General features: G+C 45.5%; 1 protein-coding gene across 2 annotated transcripts in view; it reads left to right on the top strand.

Moving 5' to 3' along the window:
* The first annotated feature begins 428 nt into the window (after positions 1–428).
* LOC135394208 (alpha-tocopherol transfer protein-like) overlaps positions 429–12,463 on the top strand; it is a 42,412-nt gene continuing 30,377 nt past the window's right edge. Inside the window, exon 1 of one of the 2 annotated variants that reach the window (XM_064624817.1) lies at positions 429–530. The gene's annotated coding sequence lies outside the window, so the exon portion shown is untranslated. Of the gene's footprint in view, positions 531–10,659; positions 10,932–12,463 lie in introns of those variants that run through there. The other variant, XM_064624818.1, reaches the window with a different exon arrangement.

The following is a 12,463-nucleotide window of genomic DNA, read 5'->3' as shown; positions in this document are numbered from 1 at the left end:
GACTGACCTTTTAGAGCACACTACTTTTCTTACTCCAAACGCGAACAAGAAGTTGCACGCTTCGAAATTTTGCACTTCAGGTAGGAACAAAGCGGTTTTTCAACAGCATCCTGCTTTTACAGCACACTCCTGCAGCACTACATAAAACTACGATTTTGTACTGCAGCGATATGATGCACGTCCTTTTTAACGAATGTTTTTTCGTGGTTTCCTGAGACTTTAGTTTTTTTATAAAGGAATTTGACCACTTGTCTACTAATTCATGTTCATCAAAATGCAAATAAAGTCAAATCAAATCAAATCATGCTCATCCTTATAAATTGGCTTTGCATAACGCCCTTGGTTTCCTAACGTTTTATAATTCGTATTGTGTGATAAGACATCCGGCAGCCAAATAGGTCAATGGTGGCAAGAAGGCTACCCGGTAAGAGATCTGGGTCACGTGGGTCTCGCTTCGCCGGCCGGACAAACTTTCGGGGCGACGGTCGTCGGCTAAAATGTTTGAAGGATCCGCGTGGATTGTGAAGGAGGTAAGCATTGCTGTTTGTACGCGAAACTATGGGGTAACGCACCGTGCTTTATTGATAGGTTGTGAGGCCTTTGTTGATTCAGAGTTGATGCAGGTATTTACGCAGGATTTCCATCTCGTAGGGGGGCGTGCGAATTGCGATGCCCATGGTAGCTTTTGGGGGGAGTTTTGCAAGACCTGTGTGGGGGATATCGGGGAAGTTTCTGGGCTCTTAGCAACCTAGAAATGTATTGATTATGCCTGGTTGTCTGTGAAGCAACTGGGAACGAGTATGATATAAACCAAGTTCAAGGACTTATGTTTGCGGCGACTATTTACGGATGCCGAAAGTCAGTCAAGTAAATGTCACTGTGCGATGTAAGCAATCTAGACTACTGCTACATGCAAGGCTAAAAGCAGAACTAACGTGTTGTCCTTCTACGACTCACTGGACAGTCGCATTTTTGACTCATGTATTCGATACATGTTTTCGGACACTACCGCTACTGTAGCACATCCTTCTCCACTGCCTGCACTACCAACCTTTCAGAATAGTGTCTTTGAATCAGATGGACTCTCACCTTCTTACTATGCCAAAATTGCTTGGTCCATGTTCGAAATTCAGTCCACAAACACCCTGCCCTAAAAGCACTCGTATAAACTTTTTGGACACCGTAGGACCTGGGTCCTCACTGTGAGTAGACTCATTAGTTTATTTCACTACAGTACCGCCAGCATTAGTGTAGAGTGGCGATGAAACTCCCTAATCATCATCATTAAAATATAGTTGTTGTTACTGGTAGGATGTCATTTTGGCCCTGCAGACGTCATTCGTCCGCAAACATGTTGCTTGCAATCGTCTCTTCTAGCGGAATGTTCATCCGTGGGAGAATTGGGCAAGAAAATAATTTTCTGGCCGGATACAACCTGTGCGGAATGACGCGATTTTTTGGTCGAATAAGAACCATCGAGGGCGCTCGAAGGCTACGAAAAAGGAAGAAACTGGGTGAACGTTCCGGTTCTTTTCACACTGTCGGGTCAGCAAATGTTCTTTCTTCAGTTGGCACATATGGACTGTCAGTGTATACTCGGAAAGCTAGATATAGAGAAGGGGTAGATACGGAAGAAAATAGAGATTCACAGCTTCGAACTTAGGCCTCATCAGCACCAAATGCTCATGTCTTCCAAGTGCTCATAACCTCCAAACGCTCATATGCACGGGGGGGAAGAGAGAGAGAGAGCAAAAAAAAAAAAAAAAAAAAAAAGTGGTTTCGAGCGTTGGGGTGCAAACGAGCTGGAGGGGAAAAGCTGCTCCTAACTTCCTAAGCCCCAAATGCTCAGAACTATCGAATGCTCATATGCACCGAAAGCCGTGCAACTACAAATGACGGGCTTTGCTCTCCCGCATTTGGAACTATATAGGGAGGGGGGGGGGATATGTTTATTGAAAAAAAAAAAAAAAACGAAGAAAGGTTAGTCAGGCATAGACCGACTTGCTATTCCTTTCATAAAAAGAAAACGAAAAAAAAAAAAAGAAAGAAAACGAAAAAAGGAAAGAAGGAACGGAAGGAACTACTATATAGTTCTGAGAATGGCGGCTACCGAGACCGCTTAATGTGTCTGAAGTTTATGTAACAGCTTCGTTATCGAGAGTCAACGAGTGTTTGAACGATAGCTGACAAACACATGTACCGTTCCTTGTCATGCTACGCTATAGGCGCGCATAATTTTTTTTTCTATTTACTGTCAAGTGTTATGAATTCCTATGAAATTTGTTACGGCCGCCCGCATCGCACAGTAATGTCACGCTTCGGGATTATCGGTTTCTGTATAGTATCCTAGTGAGTCAATTACAGGTGATAAGGTATATATGTATATATTGCAAAATATAGTCCAGAAGATGACATACAGTTTCTTCCTTGTACCTAATGCATGCCTTCATGAGTGTAGATGAAAATATCCGAAAGGAGATAAGGATGTGCGTGCACGTGCTGGATATGGACGTTCATACTATATCGCCTCAATAAACGTTCGGTGCAGACTGGAGCCCCCGCCTACTTATGCCATTACTTTCGTCAACTAATGCTACTACTCGGGCATTACGCTGTTCCAGAAGTATTCAATAACGCCCTGCATTACAGGTAGCGCTAACATTAATATCCTCTCGGATAGGTGCAAGCGAACAATGATATGCATAAACTAAATACTGTAAATGTATTTACATTCACGATGTATTACTTTTTGCAAATTCTGCGATGACGATATAAGCGGGAAATATTGCACTCGCCAATAAAGTGACATCGATCGGACATGAACTCCGATTTTTTCACGGTAGTCCCCCCCCCCCCCCCCACCCGCGAACAAGTTTTCAAGAATTCAGGTAAAACCCGATATCTACCCGAAATTCATGCGGTCCTTCAACTTGTCGTCCTAGGTAAGCCGTCCGAAAAGTGAATCATAATATCAGCAAAGAGAGCTATTTGTGACAATCTCTTTGCCCTCGTATCAAGATATCCTTGTCTGCGAACGATATCTGCATATGGGCAGCAAGCAAAAGTCCGAGTGGTGCAGAGAGGAGTCGACTCTGTGAACGAATACGTAATCGGTAGGGGTCTTCAACTATCAAATGAAAACAAACAGTATTTATGCTAATTGGCCCAGGAGTAGGCTGGGGACGACTTCCTCCTCTCACTTTGAACAACACGCCAGTAAAGAGGGTTAAAACAACCAAATTCTTAAGGGCCACCATGGACAGTCGAATGTCGTGGGCACCGTACACGAAGGACATCAAACTGCGCTGCCAATCCTCGCTCAATCTTACTCGGAGACTAGCAAGCCCCACTTCAGGCTGTCCACAGAGCACTATACAACTCGTTCATAGTGCCCTTACAGTGGCTAGACTCATGTACGCTTACCACGTACGCAAAGCTTAGTGAGTCGTCACGAAGAGTGCTAGAAAGGATTCACCTGAGGAGACTCAAAAGTGCCATCGGAGTTCCTCTGAGTACGAGAAACGTAGCGACGTATGCAGAAGTCCCAGCGTTGCCTCTTCCCCTACTCGCAACCAAACAACTGCAACAACAAATCACTAGATTGGAGAAGACAAAGCTCTCCTTAACCGACTTAAGAACAGACAACGCTCTCGCTTTGTAACAACGCTGAGAACTCGCAGGTTGATCGGAATCCACACAGCAAGACCGCCAAAAAAGCCCAGCTCCATGGACTGTACGCCAACCACATTGTAAGACGACAATTCCATGCATGAAGAAACAAGGAAATACGCCAGGCATAGTTGCTCGGAAGCTAACCGAAGACTACATGCACACACATTCTGCATTCCAGCTCTGAACGTAGATTGGGCAGAAGCCATCCATGGGACGACGTCGACTAGAGATGCTGAAATGACCGCTATCCTGTCTGCACTAACGAAAACAAAAGAAATGAATCGACAACTTGGCTCCGTGGTAATTCTATCAGACTCAAAAGCCGCCCTTCAAACAATATCCAACAACTACGAAGACCACCCTGTTGCATTGCAAACTCTCGAAATCATAAAAGAACTAGAGATCAGGGGCAATATAATCGCCTTGCAATGGGTGCCGTCGCACAAGGGCCTACCTGAAGAAAGAGCCGACACTCTAGCCAAGGAGGTTGCAGGGCTTCCTCCTACACTGCCCGCTATTCCAAGTAATGCTCAAGCACAAACTGCTATAAATGAACATGTATGGCGCTTTCACCCCGATGCCAGGGCAGTGATGCAAACAGCCCCCCCCCCCCCCCCTCTGCGTCACAAGGGGTTTCACAAGGGAAGAAACTTCACTTCTAATGAGATTGCGAACTCGAAGCGCCAAGACTAAGCACGTCCTCTGCATCACAGGACGAAGTAAAGATGCGCTGTGCAACACCTGTGATGTCGAGGAAAATATAGAACATATCTCGTTTCACTGCAGAACATACGAACAGCAAAGGAAACGCCTAATGGAAAAAATGAGGAACCTAGGTCACCCTTCTGGAGTCACTCATTTACCCTACTGGACCAATGTCAACGCGGCGGGCAACACAAATCATAGTCCTAGATTTCATGAAGGAGAGTAATAGGCATTCTCTGACAGCAGTTGTGAACAACGAACCTGTGACCAACTGAAAGTGATTATGGTGAACTGTATGATGTGAGCCGAAGGTGACCACCAGGTGGCACAGCCACCGAACTTTGCAATGAACGTAACAGCTCAATGTGTCGTGTATCTAGCTGTTGTGTCCGGTTTTATCTTTTTTCTTGCCTTTTTCTTTTTTCTTCCTTCTCTGTGGCAACTTGCCGCCCGTCTCGGCAGGCAGACCGCCCTCTCTTTCTTATTTTTCTTTATTTCTTTAGATAAACGACCCCCCCCCCCTTCCCTCATGCAGGAGTTAAAGAAAAGCTTTTGTGGAGCTGGGGGCAAGTGTTTGAATACGACGGTCATTCACTGCCCCAATTCCGAGCGGAAATATAAAGATTCCTGTTTCTCGTCCCAGTGTCACAGCAGTGGCTTGTTTCATATGCCTTTCGTTTCACCCGAAAATTCCCCGATGACATATCAAACAGAGATCGTAACGCCCAATTTTTCCTCGAATTCTCGTGTGTAAATAGCACACGATTCTCTCTCTCTCCCCCCCCCCCCCCCCCCCCGAATTTGAAAAATCATAAAACCCAATAACGAAGAATCCTAGCACTCCCAGGACTTCGCCAATCGCGAAACCAAGTACTCGAGAATCCCTTTAAAAATACTAACAATTTGAAGATTCGCGATAAATCGACCGCGCCAAAAGAGAGAGAAAAAAGAAAGAAAGAAAAAGATGGAACACGTTTACAGTATAAGATTTATTGCATCGCAGGGGTAGTGGGTGGTTATTACTGGCTCTGGTTGAGAACAAGGCAAAACAGCCAATTACCTGTTACAGGTACCCAGGCTATTTTTCTGATTGATTGACTTGTAAAAGAAAAATTGAGATGTTAGTCCCGAGCCACTCAGGACTGACTACTCCAGGACGCGTTATTCAGAAAAGGAAGGGAAACTACACAAATCTATACACTGAAACGGAATGGATGAAAACATTGCCACAAAACTTAGCTCAAAAGCAACAGCGTAGGAGGAGGGGGCTATTTTTCTCTTTTGTGCATTCTCCCTTCATGACCACAAAATCCGTCTGGACTCCTGTCGGCCTATGTTGGCCTACCCCAGGATAACCCCACGCTAGGTCCTTCTTCTCCTTTGTAACCCCCATAGTCATTGTTGAAGCTGTGTTACAAAAACCTGGGTTTTTCTGCGCCTGGACACGGCACAGTGCCAGAACATTCGCCCCATGTAAATGAGTATGCCCAATATGCATGAAATGGAATGAACCAAAATGTAATACATTACCATTACTCAGTACTCAAATGGCATTACCTTGTGATTCATTACTCCCTAGTATACAGGGTGTCCCAGAAAACGTGTCACGGAATAATAATAATAATAATAATAATAATAATAATAATAATAATAATAATAATAATAATAATAATAATAAAACTACGCCACCTAGAACCATGCCGTCAACGACATTTGTTCTTTCTCTAGGTTTTTGCCACCTGTCGATGTTAATGTCATGTAACGTAAGTTTAATTATGTAAATTTTTGCGATCTGAACTCGGAAATTTGCCAAGTAAAGGTCACCTTTTTACCCTACCAATATGAAGAACGTGCCATATTTACTCAGATTTATGATAATTGATAGCATTCAGGACCTATCCCAAGGGGAAAAAATAGCCGAAGTACATCTTGCTTTTCGGAGCACCCGAGCATAACGCGCTGCGACTTTTTGAGTGCAATTGCTGTCAGTCCGACCACGACGAAAGGAGGTCACAAACCCAGCCCATAGCGTGATAGTACACGCACACACACACCCATACATTGGATGATGATGAGGTGGGCGATTCACCGCCGCTGAGGCGGTACACTGCCCTATTGCACATCGGGAACGGATGAGGGGATGATGATGGGGGGGGGGGGGTGAAGCACTTTCAGAGATCCGTCACCAGACCGGTGGAGCGCAAGTACTCCGCAAGAAGACGAAGGCCTTGCATCTGGTGGGCATCGTTCGACCATGGTCCGGGGATCTTCGCGGGGTTGAAGCGCCGCTTGTCGATACGTTGCATAGAAACTTCCATCAGTGCACGCTCGTGGTGATATTGCTCACAAACCAGGATGACGTGTCAGAAGTCACCGTGCACTCCACAAGTGGGGTACAGGGAATACGAGGTGGAGCCGAGACGGTGTTAGTAGAAAACGTGACAGTTCCTGAAATTGGGAGAGGGAAGGCATGATCTCAGCGGAAGCCGGGCGTAAAAAGCCATGCCTGTGTTATCCATTTCTACGATGCTGGTGTGGGCTGGGTTTCCAACCTCCTTTCGTCGGACTGACAACGACTGCGCTGAAAAATTGGTCGCGCGCTGTCCTCATGGGAGCTCCGTAGAGCATGATGTTCGGCTTCTTTTTTTTTTTTTTTCATTGATGGGGTAAAAAGTGACCTTTACTTGGCAAATTTCCGAGTTCAGTTCGCAAAAATATACACAATTAAATTTACGTTACATGACATTCACATCAGGAGGTGGCAAAAACCTAGTAACAACAAATGCCGTTGACCGCATAATTCTAGGCCGTGCATTTTTTTAAAATTATAATTCAATGACACGTTTTCTGGGATACCCTGTATATGGTTATGCGTAGTACTGCATGCTTCGGCTAGCAATAAATATTTGATCTCACAGGAACACAATTTCGCGATTGGAAAACTGCTTTCTTTTTCGGAAACAGTGCAAAGATCTATTAGAGATCTAATCTTTGTCATATGTATTCCATTCCATCCGAATTGTTGAATGTTGTCATTCGGGACAAGCTCACGAATTCTTACGGTACAGTTAGGAACGATATTGAGGCAGTGTTGTTCTCCTTCCGAAATCAAGGTAAATATCCGAGATATCCCAATCAAACCTGTCTCTACTGGCTTTTTGATAGTGTGTCATGAAGAAATCCCTGGACGAGAAAGTGCTATTCGTTCTGTCTACCTAAAAGCTGGACGAAGCTGTTACGAAAACTTCAAACAAACACATTAAAGGTACTGTAAAGCAGCACCGATCAAATGTCATTTAGTGTGGCTATTCGATAGTCCAAGCCACCAGGACAAAAACTGCGCAAGTTTCATTCCAATCGACGGTGCAATTAATTAGAAAATTACAATTAAAGATTACGGGCAACACTGTACTAGGTATTCGAAATGAATTCGTACTCCCGATACATACGGCGGCAAGCACATTGCATGCGTATAACACTGGGCTCGACATAACAATCCACCATAAAAATCCGCCCCTGTAATCCACACAACGATCCACATCTGAGGATAAACGGATAAGCGAACTGAAATGAAATGCTGAGCCGTTGAAAAAAAATGTGTCAGACGTTCAAGAAGCCAGACAGCGTCGGGACTTGTTTGTTCATACTTCATAGAGATTCACAGAGGGAGTTTGTTCGTTCGAAAGAGGCCGCGAACAGAAGGAGCGCGCAGGCGCAGCAGAGAAGTAGGGAGAGCCTCCATCGAGCAGCGGTCGGCGCTGGGTTACTTTGCAAAAGCAGGAGTTGACAGATTAAACATGGGTTTCAGAATGCATAGGTAAACAGGAAAACTAATAATATGGTTACTAAAATAACGAAGTTCCGATGTAATAGTGTGTAATACCAATTTTCAGTGTTGCCCGCTGTACAGGGGGTTGTTTGACACCAGGCGTCGCACCGCTCCACTACGCCGCATTTTTCATGGCAAATTAAAAATATTTAGAGCGCGTTGTCGGTTGTATGGTTCCACATATGGTATTCAGAAGCAGCAAAGTCTATAGTCACATCACCGGCATACCATGCTTGTCTACTGCTTTACAGTACCTTTAAGCGACCTCGGTAGCCGCCATTCATTCCATTCTACCCAGAGTACCTAGCTCGAAACGGGGGAGAAGAAAGGTCCATCCTTTGTAGTAGTTGCCCACGCTTCGATGCATATGAGCATTCGGCGGTTCTGGGCATTTGGTGCTTATGAGCACCCTCTCCCCTCCTGCTCATTTGGACCAAACGTCCTAAACCACCATTTGTTTCGCTGCATATGAGCGTTTGGGGATTTTGAGCACTTGGATGTTATGAGCATTTGGTGTTTATGAGCTATTAGGTCTTATGAGCTTATGAGGTCGCGCCGCGGGGTGCCAAGAACGGGGAGCGCACAAACTGGATAAGAAGGATAACCCACATAGACCTCACATACAGCCAGCAAGGACACCACCAGACAATGAACGAAAAACGAACGCGATTGGAATAACCTAACAAGAAAAGAAATGAACGTAATAGAAGAAGACATCTGGCATCCAGCAATAGCACCTGGCCCTGAAGAATACTACAAAGGAGCTAGGTAGAGCCAGCAGCCTCTTTTGATGTGATGTGATAAAGAAAAAAATGGGGATGTGAGTTTCGACCAAGTCGAACTGGCTACCCCAGTACACTTACACGCAGAAAGATCAAACAGATGATGAGATGACGAAAACACCGAGTCCGGACAGCGTCATTACTGACAAGGAAGGGGCTACCCGAGCTTTTCGGTAAAGATAGACCGATATGCATCCTATGCGACACTGGGGAAGAAGAAGACATCGAGCACATCTTACTAAGATGTCATGCACTCCATACAACACCCTCATCGAGGCCGACCGCACCCCTTGTGTGTTTCCAATCATTAATGAGCCAGATCATCCTCGAGACGGAACGCCTGCTACTAACCTGCGAGAAAGCTACGCAAAAGAAAACCAGAAGCGCCGGACACCAAATGAAGCCAGAAACGTCCCTCGCACCTGCAAGTCCCGGAATCCGAAACTAGAACATATACAACGACTACAGCATGGAGTGCAGCGACCAATCCGGAGACAAAGCCAACCGTATCAGATCCGCTAAAAGACAAAGAACCAGCGACACCCCACGAACGATCTACCACATTCGTTATCCCATCATAACACAACCTTATTTAGTATTATTAAGTCGGACGTTCTGTCAAGAACATCGCTTCTGGTATTCTTCATTTGGGATACCTGCCCTGTTTCAAAGGGTACCTGAACCTGAACCTGAGCGGACAATTGCTCACCAGACATTTGCTCACTGGACATTTGGACGTTTGACGTTGGACCGGACGTTTTCTCCGGGGACGACTTTTCCGGATCCCGTGTGGAAGAGTGAATGATGATAAATAAGCCTTGTGTTTTTTTAGACATAATTTCCGTTTTTGGACCTTTTAGAAATTTATACATCGTCCGATAGCTGGATAATTCCATTTTAAATCGACCAAGGTCCGCCGGTGACAATGTTTGACTTCAGTGGAAAAGGTATATGTTGGAAACGACCTTGAGTGAAAACGACGACAGGTACCCGGAGCTTCCTACGCTCAACCAGTCCACGATGAAGAAGGGGTAAGGCGGCGCAGTCTTCACGACGTTATTTCTTATCGCGACTTTGTAGCCTTACTGACGCCATTTCATTCGCGTCACAACGCTCATAGCTGGCGCACGTAATGTCGGGGCACTCTAGTATATCTGTACGGAGTGCAAACTGTCACGCTTTAAAGGGACGCTGAAGAAAAAGTGCCGAATTCGGCAGATATGGCAAAAATTGCACATATTTTAGCGCTCATAGCTCCTCGATGGCGGGTCGGATATTCTTAAATGAAGTATATTTTCAATGTGCAATCATTCCTCTATCTTTCAATATGTAGAATACCTTTCTACTACGTTTCGTTGCTGAAAGAGATGTCAGTAAATTTAGGTGAGAACAGAAAATTGTCGATGTTTGGTATGGCATACCCCAACCGCTGCAATACTTATTCCAATAATTTTTAAAGGCCAAGGCATTGAAAGGCCAACGCAACGTTACTGAAAGGCCAACGCATCATCTAAACGCAGCTGCAAAAATATGTTGCACTGTTTTAGTAGGGTGAACGCAGCATTTTTTTCTCTGTGCCCAGGTCTCGCCGTTGCGGCCTTGCACTCCGTCTCCACTTTCAAGTGCGTTTGGGTACGCAATCGCGCGTTTCCCATTTCACAGGCCCTTCGGTCTCCCTGATGTAGCACTGATTCCCGCGTTCCGCCGTTCGGTTCAGCTGCGGCGGCCGAAATGACTGAACTGCGACATTTCCCTGTACGTATGATGACAACATGTGGAAAAACGACTTAGGCGCTCTACCACACCTGTCAGATGATACGTACGTTACAGAGTTTTTGTGCTCTTTCGGCACCGTCGTCACGGCAGCAAAAGAAGTCATACGCCTTCGCCGTGGAACCGTACGCACTGCCTTCTTTACTGCTCACAAACAACTGTGACTCGAGGTACGTGAACTGCTGTTTTGTAGTGGGACACCTTGCCCACAATAAGTATTGACTAGAACATGCAATCGAGCTCGAGCAGCCGCACGGCGTTCGGTGTTTAGTGCATGCGCCGTTCACGTGCATTCGAAGTGACGGCAGCTTTCCTTGTTCACCACTATACGGTAAAATGTGCGTCCGCCGAAGTTTCTGGTCACATTTTTGCGTATCGTACGCTGTACGTAAGCGCTCTTTCTATGACGTTCTGAGTTTAAAAAAAGAAGAGAAAAGCAAAATAAACACACTGCTATCAGCGCAATGATGTGAAGAGTGTGTTGGATGAAGTTACACATGGCTATTAACGAAAAAGACAGAGGTGGGCACGGATAGCCCGTGTCCGTCTGTCTTCTTCTGTCATCGCCACATGTATGCTATGAACTTCATGTGACTAAGTTACGTCTCGCCTGATGGCAATAATCGACTTCTTGTATAGTGTCTTATATCATTTGGAAAACGGTGAAAGGACACCTACGAAAGGAAGAACACGGTTAGCATGTAACATGTTTTGCGTGCCAGCAAGGCTCGTGGAGAACAACAATTTTACTTATGATTTCATTCTGAATAAGCTACCCTTATGGAAGCCCTGTTTGCTCAGGTCATGCGAGATCCATCCACAACGAGGTCCGCACATGAATGTCTTAGCTAGCACAGCATAGCAACATTGCGCGATCGCAAAATTCCCCTCCTATGCAACACCTATCTTTTCATTCGCGTGCGTCACGCGATACGTAACCGTTATGCGCGATCGCTCAATCATAGCCTCCTATATACTTAGTATAAAGGAGGCTAAGGCTCGATGAGAGCTGCGGACGTTCTGGGGAGAAGCTCAAGCGCAGTTGAAGGACAGACACAAGCTAACTGGCACACGAGACTGCACGTTACACAAGTACTAGCTGTTTTTCTTGCTAGCCCTGTTTCATTATATTCGGTATTATCAACGTACAACACCCTCATCACTAAAAAAGAGCCCGTGGTATACTGCGTGCGTACCATTCACTGCACTTCACGGCCGCTTCTAGGGTCACTGCCAGGCACACTGAACAGGGTAAAGTGAGTGATGCCCACCTTGTTCCCGTCGCTGTCTTTGGTTCCACGTTGTTTACACAATGGAACGCAGCAGTGCGTGGGCATTCTTGAGTCAAAAAAAGGTACGATCCCGCAGTGTATGTGCACGTACGGGACGATACATGCAGTACAGCAGCAGCCTAACGTGCGCATTTCTCGACTCTACCAATATGGCCGCCCTAGTTACAACCGTTACCGTGAGATGGCGCGTCGCATTTTGCATCTCGCCTATTGGAGTAAATTTACTATCATGAAGCAGGTTCTCCGTTCATGTGCCTATATATCCGCTGAGATTGATAGTAATGTAAAGGTAATGACAAATGCTATGAGCCTGATAGAGAGAACGTTCAACGACATGAAAGCAAGATATGCAAAGGGTCGACCTGATTAAACTGTTTTTGGAGGGGTGCGCTGATGCCGAACAATAATGG

This window comes from Ornithodoros turicata, chromosome 5 (assembly GCF_037126465.1).
Source record: "Ornithodoros turicata isolate Travis chromosome 5, ASM3712646v1, whole genome shotgun sequence".
NCBI lineage: Eukaryota > Metazoa > Arthropoda > Arachnida > Ixodida > Argasidae > Ornithodoros > Ornithodoros turicata.
The sequence above is the reverse complement of the archived record's forward strand: the minus strand, read 5'-3'. Positions and strand labels throughout refer to the sequence as shown.